At 58.2% G+C, this 18,214-nt stretch overlaps 8 non-coding genes across 8 annotated transcripts; all 8 read left to right on the top strand.

Annotated features, from left to right (window-relative positions):
• Window positions 1-283: 283 nt before the first annotated feature.
• LOC145426783 (5S ribosomal RNA) lies at window positions 284-402 on the top strand. The gene has a single exon (XR_013907499.1). It is a non-coding gene; the product is annotated as a 5S ribosomal RNA (ribosomal RNA).
• Window positions 403-1,770: 1,368 nt separating this feature from the next.
• LOC145426634 (5S ribosomal RNA) lies at window positions 1,771-1,889 on the top strand. The gene has a single exon (XR_013907344.1). It is a non-coding gene; the product is annotated as a 5S ribosomal RNA (ribosomal RNA).
• Window positions 1,890-4,947: 3,058 nt separating this feature from the next.
• LOC145427803 (5S ribosomal RNA) lies at window positions 4,948-5,066 on the top strand. The gene has a single exon (XR_013908345.1). It is a non-coding gene; the product is annotated as a 5S ribosomal RNA (ribosomal RNA).
• Window positions 5,067-8,170: 3,104 nt separating this feature from the next.
• Window positions 8,171-8,289, top strand: LOC145427801 (5S ribosomal RNA). Its single transcript, XR_013908343.1, has one exon. It is a non-coding gene; the product is annotated as a 5S ribosomal RNA (ribosomal RNA).
• A 2,164-nt stretch (window positions 8,290-10,453) lies between these two features.
• On the top strand, window positions 10,454-10,572 carry LOC145427800 (5S ribosomal RNA). Its single transcript, XR_013908342.1, has one exon. It is a non-coding gene; the product is annotated as a 5S ribosomal RNA (ribosomal RNA).
• Window positions 10,573-13,040: 2,468 nt separating this feature from the next.
• Window positions 13,041-13,159, top strand: LOC145426782 (5S ribosomal RNA). The gene has a single exon (XR_013907498.1). It is a non-coding gene; the product is annotated as a 5S ribosomal RNA (ribosomal RNA).
• A 1,095-nt stretch (window positions 13,160-14,254) lies between these two features.
• Window positions 14,255-14,373, top strand: LOC145427799 (5S ribosomal RNA). The gene has a single exon (XR_013908341.1). It is a non-coding gene; the product is annotated as a 5S ribosomal RNA (ribosomal RNA).
• A 3,104-nt stretch (window positions 14,374-17,477) lies between these two features.
• Window positions 17,478-17,596, top strand: LOC145427798 (5S ribosomal RNA). Its single transcript, XR_013908340.1, has one exon. It is a non-coding gene; the product is annotated as a 5S ribosomal RNA (ribosomal RNA).
• Window positions 17,597-18,214: the final 618 nt, after the last annotated feature.

Below are 18,214 nucleotides of genomic sequence, written 5' to 3'. Positions count from 1 at the left end.
CATATCACACCAGGCCCTGTGCTTCTGGCCGAGGCCATCTTCACCAAACCAGGCCCTGTGCTGCTAGCTGTGGCCATGTACAACACACCAGGCCCTGTTCTGGTTCCTGAGGCCATCTTCAACAATCCAGGGCCTGTGCTGTTGGATAAATGCTAAACTGAGCCTTTGGGTTAGGGTATTATGCAAACATGCAGTTTTGGTTATAGGATTGTCTTCGTAACTTCAGGTACTTGCCACCTAATCAGTTGAATCCATAAATTGAGACATTGTGCTGGGGCCAGCAGCTTACGGCCATACCACCCTGAGCACGCCCGACCTCGTCTGATCTCGGAAGCTAAGCAGGGCTGGGCTTGGTTAGTACTTGGATGGGAGACTTCCTTGGAATACCTGGTGCTGTAAGCCTTTCATTTTCATGTCATTGAACCGCTTTTGATCCAGAGAAGGGGTGTATTAAAAGACCAAAAGCAGCTGCCCATTAATGAGGGCACATTAACGACATTGCTTTTGGCTGTTTTCCAATGTCTTGTGCTGCTAGCTGATGCCACTTACACCACACCAGGGCCTGAGTGACCGGCTGGGGCCACTTACACCACATCAGGGCCTGTGGTTGCTGGCTGAGGCCACTTACACCACACCAGGGCCTGTGGCTGCTGGCTGAGGCCACCTACACCACACCAGGGCCTTACTTGCTATTGAGGCCAATTACACCACACCAGGGTCTGTGGCTCTTGCTCAGGCCACTTTTACCACACCAGGGCCTGTGGCTGCTGGATGAGGCGACTTACACCACACCAAGGCCTGTGGCTGCTGGATGAGGCCACTTACACCACACCAGGGCCTTAGTTGCTATTGAGGCCACTTACACCACACCAGGGCCTGTGGCTCTGGCTGAGGCCACTTACACCACACCACGGCCTTATTTGCTTCTGAGGCCACTTACACCACACCAGGGCCTGTGGCTCTGGCTGAGGCCACTTACACCACACCAGGGCCTGTGGCTCTTGCTCAGGCCACTTACTCCACACCAGGGCCTGTGGCTCTTGCTCAGGCCACTCCTATCACACCAGGCCCTGTGGCTGCTGGCCGAGGCCACTTACACCACACCAGGGCATTAGTTGCTATTGAGGCCACTTACACCACACCAGGGCCTGTGGCTGCTGGCTGAGGCCACCTACACCACACCAGGGCATTAGTTGCTATTGAGGCCAATTACACCACACCAGGGTCTGTGGCTCTTGCTCAGGCCACTTACACCACACCAGGGCCTGTGGCACTGGCTGAGGCCACTTACACCACACCAGGGCCTGTGGCTGCTGGCTGAGGCCACTTACACCACACCAGTGCCTGTGGCTTCTGGCTGAGGCCACTTACACCACACCAGGGCCTGTGGCTGCTGGCTGAGGCCACTTACACCACACCAGTGCCTGTGGCTTCTGGCTGAGGCGACTTAGACCACACCAGGGCCTGTGGCTCTTGCTCAGGCCACTCACATCACACCAGGCCCTGCGCTTCTGGCCGAGGCCATCTTCACCAAACCAGGCCCTGTGCTGCTAGCTGTGGCCATGTACAACACACCAGGCCCTGTGCTGGTTCCTGAGGCCATCTTCAACAATCCAGGGCCTGTGCTGTTAGATAAATGCTAAACTGAGCCTTTGGGTTAGGGTATTATGCAAACATGCAGGTATGGTTAAAGGATTGTCTTCGTAACTTCAGGTACTTGCCACCTAATCAGTTGAATCCATAAATTGAGACATTTTGCTGGGGCCAGCAGCTTACGGCCATACCACCCTGAGCACGCCCGAACTCGTCTGATCTCGGAAGCTAAGCAGGGCTGGGCTTGGTTAGTACTTGGATGGGAGACTACCTGGGAATACCTGGTGCTGTAAGCCTTTCATTTTCATGTCATTGAACCGCTTTTGATCCAGAGAAGGGGTGTATTAAAAGACCAAAAGCAGCTGCCCATTAATGAGGGCACATTAACGACATTGCTTTTGGCTGTTTTCCAATGTCTTGTGCTGCTAGCTGATGCCACCTACACCACACCAGGGCCTGAGTGACCGGCTGGGGCCACTTACACCACATCAGGGCCTGTGGCTGCTGGCTGAGGCCACTTACACCACACCAGGGCCTGTGGCTGCTGGCTGAGGCCACTTACACCACACCAGGGCCTGTGGCTGCTGGCTGAGGCCACTTACACCACACCAGGGCATTAGTTGCTATTGAGGCCACTTACACCACACCAGGGCCTGTGGCTGCTGGCTGAGGCCACCTACACCACACCAGGGCATTAGTTGCTATTGAGGCCAATTACACCACACCAGGGTCTGTGGCTCTTGCTCAGGCCACTTACACCACACCAGGGCCTGTGGCACTGGCTGAGGCCACTTACACCACACCAGGGCCTGTGGCTCTGGCTGAGGCCACTTACACCACACCAGGGCCTGTGGCTGCTGGCTGAGGCCACTTACACCACACCAGGGCCTGTGGCTGCTGGCTGAGGCCACTTACACCACACCAGTGCCTGTGGCTTCTGGCTGAGGCCACTTACACCACACCAGGGCCTTAGTTGCTATTGAGGCCAATTACACCACACCAGGGTCTGTGGCTCTTGCTCAGGCCACTTACACCACACCAGGGCCTGTGGCACTGGCTGAGGCCACTTACACCACACCAGGGCCTGTGGCTGCTGGCTGAGGCCACTTACACCACACCAGTGCCTGTGGCTGCTGGCTGAGGCCACTTACACCACACCAGGGCATTAGTTGCTATTGAGGCCCCTTACACCACACCAGGGCCTGTGGCACTGGTTGAGGCCACTTACACCACACCAGGGCCTGTGGCTGCTGGCTGAGGCCACCTACACCACACCAGGGCATTAGTTGCTATTGAAGCCAATTACACCACACCAGGGTCTGTGACTCTTGCTCAGGCCACTTACACCACACCAGGGCCTGTGGCACTGGCTGAGGCCACTTACACCACACCAGGGCCTGTGGCTGCTGGCTGAGGCCACTTACACCACACCAGGGCCTGTGGCTCCTGGCTGAGGCCACCTACACCACACCAGGGCATTAGTTGCTAATGAGGCCAATTACACCACACCAGGGTCTGTGGCTCTTGCTCAGGCCACTTACACCACACCAGGGCCTGTGGCTCTGGCTGAGGCCACTTACACCACACCAGGGCCTGTGGCTGCTGGCTGAGGCCACTTACACCACACCAGGGCCTGTGGCTGCTGGCTGAGGCCACTTACACCACACCAGTGCCTGTGGCTTCTGGCTGAGGCCACTTACACCACACCAGGGCCTTAGTTGCTATTGAGGCCAATTACACCACACCAGGGTCTGTGGCTCTTGCTCAGGCCACTTACACCACACCAGGGCCTGTGGCACTGGCTGAGGCCACTTACACCACACCAGGGCCTGTGGCTGCTGGCTGAGGCCACTTACACCACACCAGTGCCTGTGGCTGCTGGCTGAGGCCACTTACACCACACCAGGGCATTAGTTGCTATTGAGGCCCCTTACACCACACCAGGGCCTGTGGCACTGGTTGAGGCCACTTACACCACACCAGGGCCTGTGGCTGCTGGCTGAGGCCACCTACACCACACCAGGGCATTAGTTGCTATTGAAGCCAATTACACCACACCAGGGTCTGTGACTCTTGCTCAGGCCACTTACACCACACCAGGGCCTGTGGCACTGGCTGAGGCCACTTACACCACACCAGGGCCTGTGGCTGCTGGCTGAGGCCACTTACACCACACCAGGGCCTGTGGCTGCTGGCTGAGGTCACTTACACCACACCAGGGCCTGTGGCTGCTGGCTGAGGGCACTTACACCACACCAGTGCCTGTGGCTTCTGGCTGAGGCCACTTACACCACACCAGGGCCTGTGGCAGCTGGCTCAGGCCACTTACACCACACCAGGGCCTGTGGCTGCTGGCTGAGGCCACTTACACCACACCAGGGCCTGTGGCTGCTGGCTGAGGCCACTTACACCACACCAGTGCCTGTGGCTGCTGGCTGAGGCCACTTACACCACACCAGGGCATTAGTTGCTATTGAGGCCCCTTACACCACACCAGGGCCTGTGGCACTGGCTGAGGCCACTTACACCACACCAGGGCCTGTGGCTGCTGGCTGAGGCCACCTACACCTCACCAGGGCATTAGTTGCTATTGAGGCCAATTACACCACACCAGGGTCTGTGGCTCTTGCTCAGGCCACTTACACCACACCAGGGCCTGTGGCTGCTGGCTGAGGCCACCTACACCTCACCAGGGCATTAGTTGCTATTGAGGCCAATTACACCACACCAGGGTCTGTGGCACTGGCTGAGGCCACTTACACCACACCAGGGCCTGTGGCTGCTGGCTGAGGCCACCTACACCTCACCAGGGCATTAGTTGCTATTGAGGCCAATTACACCACACCAGGGTCTGTGGCTCTTGCTCAGGCCACTTACACCACACCAGGGCCTGTGGCACTGGCTGAGGCCACTTACACCACACCAGGGCCTGTGGCTCTGGCTGAGGCCACTTACACCACACCAGGGCCTGTGGCTGCTGGCTGAGGCCACTTACACCACACCAGTGCCTGTGGCTTCTGGCTGAGGCCACTTACACCACACCAGGGCCTGTGGCTCTTGCTCAGGCCACTCACATCACACCAGGCCCTGCGCTTCTGGCCGAGGCCATCTTCACCAAACCAGGCCCTGTGCTGCTAGCTGTGGCCATGTACAACACACCAGAACCTGTGCTGGTTCCTGAGGCCATCTTCAACAATCCAGGGCCTGTGCTGTTAGATAAATGCTAAACTGAGCCTTTGGGTTAGGGTATTATGCAAACATGCAGGTATGGTTAAAGGATTGTCTTCGTAACTTCAGGTACTTGCCACCTAATCAGTTGAATCCATAAATTGAGACATTGTGCTGGGGCCAGCAGCTTACGGCCATACCACCCTGAGCACGCCCGACCTCGTCTGATCTCGGAAGCTAAGCAGGGCTGGGCTTGGTTAGTACTTGGATGGGAGACTACCTGGGAATACCTGGTGCTGTAAGCCTTTCATTTTCATGTCATTGAACCGCTTTTGATCCAGAGAAGGGGTGTATTAAAAGACCAAAAGCAGCTGCCCATTAATGAGGGCACATTAACGACATTGCTTTTGGCTGTTTTCCAATGTCTTGTGCTGCTAGCTGATGCCACCGACACCACACCAGGGCCTGAGTGACCGGCTGGGGCCACTTACACCACATCAGGGCCTGTGGCTGCTGGCTGAGGCCACTTACACCACACCAGGGCCTGTGGCTGCTGGCTGAGGCCACTTACACCACACCAGGGCATTAGTTGCTATTGAGGCCAATTACACCACACCAGGGTCTGTGGCTCTTGCTCAGGCCACTTACACCACACCAGGGCCTGTGGCACTGGCTGAGGCCACTTACACCACACCAGGGCCTGTGGCTGCTGGCTGAGGCCACCTACACCACACCAGGGCATTAGTTGCTATTGAGGCCAATTACACCACACCAGGGTCTGTGACTCTTGCTCAGGCCACTTACACCACACCAGGGCCTGTGGCACTGGCTGAGGCCACTTACACCACACCAGGGCCTGTGGCTGCTGGCTGAGGCCACTTACACCACACCAGGGCCTGTGGCTGCTGGCTGAGGTCACTTACACCACACCAGGGCCTGTGGCTGCTGGCTGAGGGCACTTACACCACACCAGTGCCTGTGGCTTCTGGCTGAGGCCACTTACACCACACCAGGGCCTGTGGCTCTTGCTCAGGCCACTTACACCACACCAAGGCCTGTGGCTGCTGGCTGAGGCCACTTACACCACACCAGGGCCTGTGGCTCTTGCTCAGGCCACTTACACCACACCAGGGCCTGTGGCACTGGCTGAGGCCACTTACACCACACCAGGGCCTGTGGCTGCTGGCTGAGGCCACCTACACCACACCAGGGCATTAGTTGCTATTGAGGCCAATTACACCACACCAGGGTCTGTGACTCTTGCTCAGGCCACTTACACCACACCAGGGCCTGTGGCACTGGCTGAGGCCACTTACACCACACAAGGGCCTGTGGCTGCTGGCTGAGGCCACTTACACCACACCAGGGCCTGTGGCTGCTGGCTGAGGTCACTTACACCACACCAGGGCCTGTGGCTGCTGGCTGAGGGCACTTACACCACACCAGTGCCTGTGGCTTCTGGCTGAGGCCACTTACACCACACCAGGGCCTGTGGCTGCTGGCTCAGGCCACTTACACCACACCAGGGCCTGTGGCTGCTGGCTGAGGCCACTTACACCACACCAGGGCCTGTGGCTGCTGGCTGAGGCCACTTACACCACACCAGTGCCTGTGGCTGCTGGCTGAGGCCACTTACACCACACCAGGGCATTAGTTGCTATTGAGGCCCCTTACACCACACCAGGGCCTGTGGCACTGGCTGAGGCCACTTACACCACACCAGGGCCTGTGGCTGCTGGCTGAGGCCACATACACCACAACAGGGCATTAGTTGCTATTGAGGCCAATTACACCACACCAGGGTCTGTGGCTCTTGCTCAGGCCACTTACACCACACCAGGGCCTGTGGCTGCTGGCTGAGGCCACTTACACCACACCAGGGCCTGTGGCTGCTGGCTGAGGCCACTTACACCACACCAGGGCATTAGTTGCTATTGAGGCCACTTACACCACACCAGGGCCTGTGGCTGCTGGCTGAGGCCACTTACACCACACCAGGGCATAAGTTGCTATTGAGGCCAATTACACCACACCAGGGTCTTTGGCTCTTGCTCAGGCCACTTACACCACACCAGGGCCTGTGGCACTGGCTGAGGTCACTTACACCACACCAGTGCCTGTGGCTGCTGGCTGAGGGCACTTACACCACACCAGTGCCTGTGGCTTCTGGCTGAGGCCACTTACACCACACCAGGGCCTGTGGCTGCTGGCTCAGGCCACTTACACCACACCAGGGCCTGTGGCTGCTGGCTGAGGCCACTTACACCACACCAGGGCCTGTGGCTGCTGGCTGAGGCCACTTACACCACACCAGTGCCTGTGGCTGCTGGCTGAGGCCACTTACACCACACCAGGGCATTAGTTGCTATTGAGGCCCCTTACACCACACCAGGGCCTGTGGCACTGGCTGAGGCCACTTACACCACACCAGGGCCTGTGGCTGCTGGCTGAGGCCACATACACCACAACAGGGCATTAGTTGCAATTGAGGCCAATTACACCACACCAGGGTCTGTGGCTTTTGCTCAGGCCACTTACACCACACCAGGGCCTGTGGCACTGGCTGAGGCCACTTACACTACACCAGGGCCTGTGGCTCTGGCTGAGGCCACTTACACCACACCAGGGCCTGTGGCTGCTGGCTGAGGCCACTTACACCACACCAGGGCCTGTGGCTGCTGGCTGAGGCCACCTACACCACACCAGGGCCTTAGTTGCTATTGAGGCCAATTACACCACACCAGGGTCTGTGGCTCTTGCTCAGGCCACTTACACCACACCAGGGCCTGTGGCTGCTGGCTGAGGCCACTTACACCACACCAGGGCATTAGTTGCTATTGAGGCCACTTACACCACACCAGGGCCTGTGGCTGCTGGCTGAGGCCACTTACACCACACCAGGGCCTGTGGCTCTGGCTGAGGCCACTTACACCACACCAGGGCCTGTGGCTGCTGGCTGAGGCCACTTACACCACACCAGGGCCTGTGGCTGCTGGCTGAGGCCACTTACACCACACCAGGGCCTGTGGCTGCTGGCTGAGGCCACTTACACCACACCAGTGCCTGTGGCTTCTGGCTGAGGCCACTTACACCACACCAGGGCCTGTGGCTCTTGCTCAGGCCACTCACATCACACCAGGCCCTGCGCTTCTGGCCGAGGCCATCTTCACCAAACCAGGCCCTGTGCTGCTAGCTGTGGCCATGTACAACACACCAGAACCTGTGCTGGTTCCTGAGGCCATCTTCAACAATCCAGGGCCTGTGCTGTTAGATAAATGCTAAACTGAGCCTTTGGGTTAGGGTATTATGCAAACATGCAGGTATGGTTAAAGGATTGTCTTCGTAACTTCAGGTACTTGCCACCTAATCAGTTGAATCCATAAATTGAGACATTGTGCTGGGGCCAGCAGCTTACGGCCATACCACCCTGAGCACGCCCGACCTCGTCTGATCTCGGAAGCTAAGCAGGGCTGGGCTTGGTTAGTACTTGGATGGGAGACTACCTGGGAATACCTGGTGCTGTAAGCCTTTCATTTTCATGTCATTGAACCGCTTTTGATCCAGAGAAGGGGTGTATTAAAAGACCAAAAGCAGCTGCCCATTAATGAGGGCACATTAACGACATTGCTTTTGGCTGTTTTCCAATGTCTTGTGCTGCTAGCTGATGCCACCTACACCACACCAGGGCCTGAGTGACCGGCTGGGGCCACTTACACCACATCAGGGCCTGTGGCTGCTGGCTGAGGCCACTTACACCACACCAGGGCCTGTGGCTGCTGGCTGAGGCCACTTACACCACACCAGGGCATTAGTTGCTATTGAGGCCAATTACACCACACCAGGGTCTGTGGCTCTTGCTCAGGCCACTTACACCACACCAGGGCCTGTGGCTGCTGGCTGAGGCCACCTACACCACACCAGGGCATTAGTTGCTATTGAGGCCAATTACACCACACCAGGGTCTGTGACTCTTGCTCAGGCCACTTACACCACACCAGGGCCTGTGGCACTGGCTGAGGCCACTTACACCACACCTGGGCCTGTGGCTGCTGGCTGAGGCCACTTACACCACACCAGGGCCTGTGGCTGCTGGCTGAGGTCACTTACACCACACCAGTGCCTGTGGCTGCTGGCTGAGGGCACTTACACCACACCAGGGCCTGTGGCTGCTGGCTGAGGCCACTTACACCACACCAGGGCCTGTGGCTGCTGGCTGAGGTCACTTACACCACACCAGTGCCTGTGGCTGCTGGCTGAGGGCACTTACACCACACCAGTGCCTGTGGCTTCTGGCTGAGGCCACTTACACCACACCAGGGCCTGTGGCTCTTGCTCAGGCCACTTACACCACACCAGGGCCTGTGGCTGCTGGCTGAGGCCACTTACACCCCACCAGGGCCTGTGGCTGCTGGCTGAGGGCACTTACACCACACCAGTGCCTGTGGCTGCTGGCTGAGGCCACTTACACCACACCAGGGCCTGTGGCTGCTGGCTGAGGGCACTTACACCACACCAGTGCCTGTGGCTGCTGGCTGAGGCCACTTACACCACACCAGGGCATTAGTTGCTATTGAGGCCCCTTACACCACACCAGGGCCTGTGGCACTGGCTGAGGCCACTTACACCACACCAGGGCCTGTGGCTGCTGGCTGAGGCCACCTACACCACACCAGGGCATTAGTTGCTATTGAGGCCAATTACACCACACCAGGGTCTGTGACTCTTGCTCAGGCCACTTACACCACACCAGGGCCTGTGGCACTGGCTGAGGCCACTTACACCACACCAGGGCCTGTGGCTGCTGGCTGAGGGCACTTACACCACACCAGGGCCTGTGGCTGCTGGCTGAGGCCACTTACACCACACCAGGGCCTGTGGCTGCTGGCTGAGGTCACTTACACCACACCAGGGCCTGTGGCTGCTGGCTGAGGGCACTTACACCACACCAGTGCCTGTGGCTTCTGGCTGAGGCCACTTACACCACACCAGGGCCTGTGGCAGCTGGCTCAGGCCACTTACACCACACCAGGGCCTGTGGCTGCTGGCTGAGGCCACTTACACCACACCAGGGCCTGTGGCTGCTGGCTGAGGCCACTTACACCACACCAGTGCCTGTGGCTGCTGGCTGAGGCCACTTACACCACACCAGGGCATTAGTTGCTATTGAGGCCCCTTACACCACACCAGGGCCTGTGGCACTGGCTGAGGCCACTTACACCACACCAGGGCCTGTGGCTGCTGGCTGAGGCCACCTACACCTCACCAGGGCATTAGTTGCTATTGAGGCCAGTTACACCACACCAGGGTCTGTGGCTCTTGCTCAGGCCACTTACACCACACCAGGGCCTGTGGCACTGGCTGAGGCCACTTACACCACACCAGGGCCTGTGGCTCTGGCTGAGGCCACTTACACCACACCAGGGCCTGTGGCTGCTGGCTGAGGCCATTTACACCACACCAGGGCCTGTGCTGCTAGCTGTGGCCATGTACAACACACCAGGCCCTGTGCTGGTTCCTGAGGCCATCTTCAACAATCCAGGGCCTGTGCTGTTAGATAAATGCTAAACTGAGCCTTTGGGTTAGGGTATTATGCAACCATGCAGGTATGGTTAAAGGATTGTCTTCGTAACTTCAGGTACTTGCCACCTAATCAGTTGAATCCATAAATTGAGACATTGTGCTGGGGCCAGCAGCTTACGGCCATACCACCCTGAGCACGCCCGACCTCGTCTGATCTCGGAAGCTAAGCAGGGCTGGGCTTGGTTAGTACTTGGATGGGAGACTACCTGGGAATACCTGGTGCTGTAAGCCTTTCATTTTCATGTCATTGAACCGCTTTTGATCCAGAGAAGGGGTGTATTAAAAGACCAAAAGCAGCTGCCCATTAATGAGGGCACATTAACGACATTGCTTTTGGCTGTTTTCCAATGTCTTGTGCTGCTAGCTGATGCCACCTACACCACACCAGGGCCTGAGTGACCGGCTGGGGCCACTTACACCACATCAGGGCCTGTGGCTGCTGGCTGAGGCCACTTACACCACACCAGGGCCTGTGGCTGCTGGCTGAGGCCACTTACACCACACCAGGGCCTGTGGCTGCTGGCTGAGGCCACCTACACCACACCAGGGCCTTAGTTGCTATTGAGGCCAATTACACCACACCAGGGTCTGTGGCTCTTGCTCAGGCCACTTACACCACACCAGGGCCTGTGGCTGCTGGCTGAGGCCACTTACACCACACCAGGGCATTAGTTGCTATTGAGGCCACTTACACCACACCAGGGCCTGTGGCTGCTGGCTGAGGCCACCTACACCACACCAGGGCATTAGTTGCTATTGAGGCCAATTACACCACACCAGGGTCTGTGGCTCTTGCTCAGGCCACTTACACCACACCAGGGCCTGTGGCACTGGCTGAGGCCACTTACACCACACCAGGGCCTGTGGCACTGGCTGAGGCCACTTACACCACACCAGGGCCTGTGGCTGCTGGCTGAGGCCACCTACACCACACCAGGGCATTAGTTGCTATTGAGGCCAATTACACCACACCAGGGTCTGTGACTCTTGCTCAGGCCACTTACACCACACCAGGGCCTGTGGCACTGGCTGAGGCCACTTACACCACACCAGGGCCTGTGGCTGCTGGCTGAGGCCACTTACACCACACCAGGGCCTGTGGCTGCTGGCTGAGGTCACTTACACCACACCAGGGCCTGTGGCTGCTGGCTGAGGGCACTTACACCACACCAGGGCCTGTGGCTTCTGGCTGAGGCCACTTACACCACACCAGGGCCTGTGGCTGCTGGCTCAGGCCACTTACACCACACCAGGGCCTGTGGCTGCTGGCTGAGGCCACTTACACCACACCAGGGCCTGTGGCTGCTGGCTGAGGCCACTTACACCACACCAGTGCCAGTGGCTGCTGGCTGAGGCCACTTACACCACACCAGGGCATTAGTTGCTATTGAGGCCCCTTACACCACACCAGGGCCTGTGGCACTGGCTGAGGCCACTTACACCACACCAGGGCCTGTGGCACTGGCTGAGGCCACTTACACCACACCAGGGCCTGTGGCACTGGCTCAGGCCACTTACACCACACCAGGGCCTGTGGCTGTTGGCTGAGGCCACTTACACCACACCAGGGCATTAGTTGCTATTGAGGCCCCTTACACCACACCAGGGCCTGTGGCACTGGCTGAGGCCACTTACACCACACCAGGGCCTGTGGCTGCTGGCTGAGGCCACCTACACCACACCAGGGCATTAGTTGCTATTGAGGCCAATTACACCACACCAGGGTCGGTGGCTCTTGCTCAGGCCACTTACACCACACCAGGGCCTGTGGCACTGGCTGAAGTCACTTACACCACACCAGGGCCTGTGGCTGCTGGCTGAGGCCACTTACACCACACCAGTGCCTGTGGCTTCTGGCTGAGGCCACTTACACCACACCACGGCCTTATTTGCTTCTGAGGCCACTTACACCACACCAGGGCCTGTGGCTCTGGATGAGGCCACTTACACCACACCAGGGCCTGTGGCTGCTGGCTGAGGCCACTTACACCACACCAGTGCCTGTGGCTTCTGGCTGAGGCGACTTACACCACACCAAGGCCTGTGGCTGCTGGCTGAGGCCACTTACACCACACCAGGGTCTGTGGCTCTTGCTCAGGCCACTTACACCACACCAGGGCCTGTGGCTCCTGGCTGAGGCCACATACACCACAATACGGCCTTATTTGCTTCTCAGGCCACTTACACCACACCAGGGCCTGTGGCTGCTGGCTGAGGCCACATACACCACACCAGGGCCTTAGTTGCTATTGAGGCCAATTACACCACACCAGGGCCTGTGGCTCTTGCTCAGGCCACTTACACCACACCAGGGCCTGTGGCTCTTGCTCAGGCCACTTACTCCACACCAGGGCCTGTGGCTCTTGCTCAGGCCACTTACACCACACCAGGGCCTGTGGCTCTTGCTCAGGCCACTCATATCACACCAGGCCCTGTGCTTCTGGCCGAGGCCATCTTCACCAAACCAGGCCCTGTGCTGCTAGCTGTGGCCATGTACAACACACCAGGCCCTGTTCTGGTTCCTGAGGCCATCTTCAACAATCCAGGGCCTGTGCTGTTGGATAAATGCTAAACTGAGCCTTTTGGTTAGGGTATTATGCAAACATGCGGGTATGGTTATAGGATTGTCTTCGTAACTTCAGGTACTTGCCACCTAATCACTTGAATCCATAAATTGAGACATTGTGCTGGGGCCAGCAGCTTACGGCCATACCACCCTGAGCACGCCCGACCTCGTCTGATCTCGGAAGCTAAGCAGGGCTGGGCTTGGTTAGTACTTGGATGGGAGACTTCCTTGGAATACCTGGTGCTGTAAGCCTTTCATTTTCATGTCATTGAACCGCTTTTGATCCAGAGAAGGGGTGTATTAAAAGACCAAAAGCAGCTGCCCATTAATGAGGGCACATTAACGACACTGCTTTTGGCTCTTTTCCAATGTCTTGTGCTGCTAGCTGATGCCACCTACACCACACCAGGGCCTGAGTGACCGGCTGGGGCCACTTACACCACATCAGGGCCTGTGGCTCTGGCTGAGGCCACTTACACCACACCAGGGCCTGTGGCTGCTGGCTGAGGCCACTTACACCACACCAGGGCCTGTGGCTGCTGGCTGAGGCCACCTACACCACACCAGGGCCTTAGTTGCTATTGAGGCCAATTACACCACATCAGGGTCTGTGGCTCTGGCTGAGGCCACTTACACCACACCAGGGCCTGTGGCTGCTAGCTGATGCCACCTACACAACACCAGGGCCTAAGTGACCGGCTGGGGCCACTTACACCACATCAGGGCCTGTGGCTCTGGCTGAGGCCACTTACACCACACCAAGGCCTGTGGCTGCTGGCTGAGGCCACCTACACCACACCAGGGCCTTAGTTGCTATTGAGGCCAATTACACCACACCAGGGTCTGTGGCTCTTGCTCAGGCCACTTACACCACACCAGGGCCTGTGGCTGCTGGCTGAGGCCACTTACACCACACAAGGGCCTGTGGCTGCTGGCTGAGGCCACCTACACCACACCAGGGCCTGTGGCTGCTGGCTGAGACCACTTACACCACACCAGGGCCTGTGGCTCTTGCTCAGGCCACTTACACCACACCAGGGCCTGTGGCTCTTGCTCAGGCCACTCATACCACACCAGGCCCTGTGCTTCTGGCCGAGGCCATCTTCACCAAACCAGGCCCTGTGCTTCTTGCTGTGGCCATGTACAACACACCAGGCCCTGTGCTTGTTCCTGAGGCCATCTTCAACAATCCAGGGCCTGTGCTGTTAGATAAATGCTAAACTGAGCCTTTGGGTTAGGGTATTATGCAAACATGCAGGTATGGTTAAAGGATTGTCTTCGTAACTTCAGGTACTTGCCACCTAATCAGTTGAATCCATAAATTGAGACATTGTGCTGGGGCCAGCAGCTTACGGCCATACCACCCTGAGCACGCCCGACCTCGTCTGATCTCGGAAGCTAAGCAGGGCTGGGCTTGGTTAGTACTTGGATGGGAGACTACCTGGGAATACCTGGTGCTGTAAGCCTTTCATTTTCATGTCATTGAACCGCTTTTGATCCAGAGAAGGGGTGTATTAAAAGACCAAAAGCAGCTGCCCATTAATGAGGGCACATTAACGACATTGCTTTTGGCTGTTTTCCAATGTCTTGTGCTGCTAGCTGATGCCACCGACACCACACCAGGGCCTGAGTGACCGGCTGGGGCCACTTACACCACATCAGGGCCTGTGGCTGCTGGCTGAGGCCACTTACACCACACCAGGGCCTGTGGCTGCTGGCTGAGGCCACTTACACCACACCAGGGCATTAGTTGCTATTGAGGCCAATTACACCACACCAGGGTCTGTGGCTCTTGCTCAGGCCACTTACACCACACCAGGGCCTGTGGCACTGGCTGAGGCCACTTACACCACACCAGGGCCTGTGGCTGCTGGCTGAGGCCACCTACACCACACCAGGGCATTAGTTGCTATTGAGGCCAATTACACCACACCAGGGTCTGTGACTCTTGCTCAGGCCACTTACACCACACCAGGGCCTGTGGCACTGGCTGAGGCCACTTACACCACACCAGGGCCTGTGGCTGCTGGCTGAGGCCACTTACACCACACCAGGGCCTGTGGCTGCTGGCTGAGGTCACTTACACCACACCAGGGCCTGTGGCTGCTGGCTGAGGGCACTTACACCACACCAGTGCCTGTGGCTTCTGGCTGAGGCCACTTACACCACACCAGGGCCTGTGGCTCTTGCTCAGGCCACTTACACCACACCAAGGCCTGTGGCTGCTGGCTGAGGCCACTTACACCACACCAGGGCCTGTGGCTCTTGCTCAGGCCACTTACACCACACCAGGGCCTGTGGCACTGGCTGAGGCCACTTACACCACACCAGGGCCTGTGGCTGCTGGCTGAGGCCACCTACACCACACCAGGGCATTAGTTGCTATTGAGGCCAATTACACCACACCAGGGTCTGTGACTCTTGCTCAGGCCACTTACACCACACCAGGGCCTGTGGCACTGGCTGAGGCCACTTACACCACACAAGGGCCTGTGGCTGCTGGCTGAGGCCACTTACACCACACCAGGGCCTGTGGCTGCTGGCTGAGGTCACTTACACCACACCAGGGCCTGTGGCTGCTGGCTGAGGGCACTTACACCACACCAGTGCCTGTGGCTTCTGGCTGAGGCCACTTACACCACACCAGGGCCTGTGGCTGCTGGCTCAGGCCACTTACACCACACCAGGGCCTGTGGCTGCTGGCTGAGGCCACTTACACCACACCAGGGCCTGTGGCTGCTGGCTGAGGCCACTTACACCACACCAGTGCCTGTGGCTGCTGGCTGAGGCCACTTACACCACACCAGGGCATTAGTTGCTATTGAGGCCCCTTACACCACACCAGGGCCTGTGGCACTGGCTGAGGCCACTTACACCACACCAGGGCCTGTGGCTGCTGGCTGAGGCCACATACACCACAACAGGGCATTAGTTGCTATTGAGGCCAATTACACCACACCAGGGTCTGTGGCTCTTGCTCAGGCCACTTACACCACACCAGGGCCTGTGGCTGCTGGCTGAGGCCACTTACACCACACCAGGGCCTGTGGCTGCTGGCTGAGGCCACTTACACCACACCAGGGCATTAGTTGCTATTGAGGCCACTTACACCACACCAGGGCCTGTGGCTGCTGGCTGAGGCCACTTACACCACACCAGGGCATAAGTTGCTATTGAGGCCAATTACACCACACCAGGGTCTTTGGCTCTTGCTCAGGCCACTTACACCACACCAGGGCCTGTGGCACTGGCTGAGGTCACTTACACCACACCAGTGCCTGTGGCTGCTGGCTGAGGGCACTTACACCACACCAGTGCCTGTGGCTTCTGGCTGAGGCCACTTACACCACACCAGGGCCTGTGGCTGCTGGCTCAGGCCACTTACACCACACCAGGGCCTGTGGCTGCTGGCTGAGGCCACTTACACCACACCAGGGCCTGTGGCTGCTGGCTGAGGCCACTTACACCACACCAGTGCCTGTGGCTGCTGGCTGAGGCCACTTACACCACACCAGGGCATTAGTTGCTATTGAGGCCCCTTACACCACACCAGGGCCTGTGGCACTGGCTGAGGCCACTTACACCACACCAGGGCCTGTGGCTGCTGGCTGAGGCCACATACACCACAACAGGGCATTAGTTGCAATTGAGGCCAATTACACCACACCAGGGTCTGTGGCTTTTGCTCAGGCCACTTACACCACACCAGGGCCTGTGGCACTGGCTGAGGCCACTTACACTACACCAGGGCCTGTGGCTCTGGCTGAGGCCACTTACACCACACCAGGGCCTGTGGCTGCTGGCTGAGGCCACTTACACCACACCAGGGCCTGTGGCTGCTGGCTGAGGCCACCTACACCACACCAGGGCCTTAGTTGCTATTGAGGCCAATTACACCACACCAGGGTCTGTGGCTCTTGCTCAGGCCACTTACACCACACCAGGGCCTGTGGCTGCTGGCTGAGGCCACTTACACCACACCAGGGCATTAGTTGCTATTGAGGCCACTTACACCACACCAGGGCCTGTGGCTGCTGGCTGAGGCCACTTACACCACACCAGGGCCTGTGGCTCTGGCTGAGGCCACTTACACCACACCAGGGCCTGTGGCTGCTGGCTGAGGCCACTTACACCACACCAGGGCCTGTGGCTGCTGGCTGAGGCCACTTACACCACACCAGGGCCTGTGGCTGCTGGCTGAGGCCACTTACACCACACCAGTGCCTGTGGCTTCTGGCTGAGGCCACTTACACCACACCAGGGCCTGTGGCTCTTGCTCAGGCCACTCACATCACACCAGGCCCTGCGCTTCTGGCCGAGGCCATCTTCACCAAACCAGGCCCTGTGCTGCTAGCTGTGGCCATGTACAACACACCAGAACCTGTGCTGGTTCCTGAGGCCATCTTCAACAATCCAGGGCCTGTGCTGTTAGATAAATGCTAAACTGAGCCTTTGGGTTAGGGTATTATGCAAACATGCAGGTATGGTTAAAGGATTGTCTTCGTAACTTCAGGTACTTGCCACCTAATCAGTTGAATCCATAAATTGAGACATTGTGCTGGGGCCAGCAGCTTACGGCCATACCACCCTGAGCACGCCCGACCTCGTCTGATCTCGGAAGCTAAGCAGGGCTGGGCTTGGTTAGTACTTGGATGGGAGACTACCTGGGAATACCTGGTGCTGTAAGCCTTTCATTTTCATGTCATTGAACCGCTTTTGATCCAGAGAAGGGGTGTATTAAAAGACCAAAAGCAGCTGCCCATTAATGAGGGCACATTAACGACATTGCTTTTGGCTGTTTTCCAATGTCTTGTGCTGCTAGCTGATGCCACCTACACCACACCAGGGCCTGAGTGACCGGCTGGGGCCACTTACACCACATCAGGGCCTGTGGCTGCTGGCTGAGGCCACTTACACCACACCAGGGCCTGTGGCTGCTGGCTGAGGCCACTTACACCACACCAGGGCATTAGTTGCTATTGAGGCCAATTACACCACACCAGGGTCTGTGGCTCTTGCTCAGGCCACTTACACCACACCAGGGCCTGTGGCTGCTGGCTGAGGCCACCTACACCACACCAGGGCATTAGTTGCTATTGAGGCCAATTACACCACACCAGGGTCTGTGACTCTTGCTCAGGCCACTTACACCACACCAGGGCCTGTGGCACTGGCTGAGGCCACTTACACCACACCTGGGCCTGTGGCTGCTGGCTGAGGCCACTTACACCACACCAGGGCCTGTGGCTGCTGGCTGAGGTCACTTACACCACACCAGTGCCTGTGGCTGCTGGCTGAGGGCACTTA

This window comes from Astatotilapia calliptera, chromosome 3 (assembly GCF_964374335.1).
Source record: "Astatotilapia calliptera chromosome 3, fAstCal68.1, whole genome shotgun sequence".
Classification (NCBI taxonomy): Eukaryota; Metazoa; Chordata; class Actinopteri; order Cichliformes; family Cichlidae; genus Astatotilapia; species Astatotilapia calliptera.
Note: the sequence above shows the minus strand (reverse complement) of the source record. Positions and strands in the feature narration are given on the sequence as shown.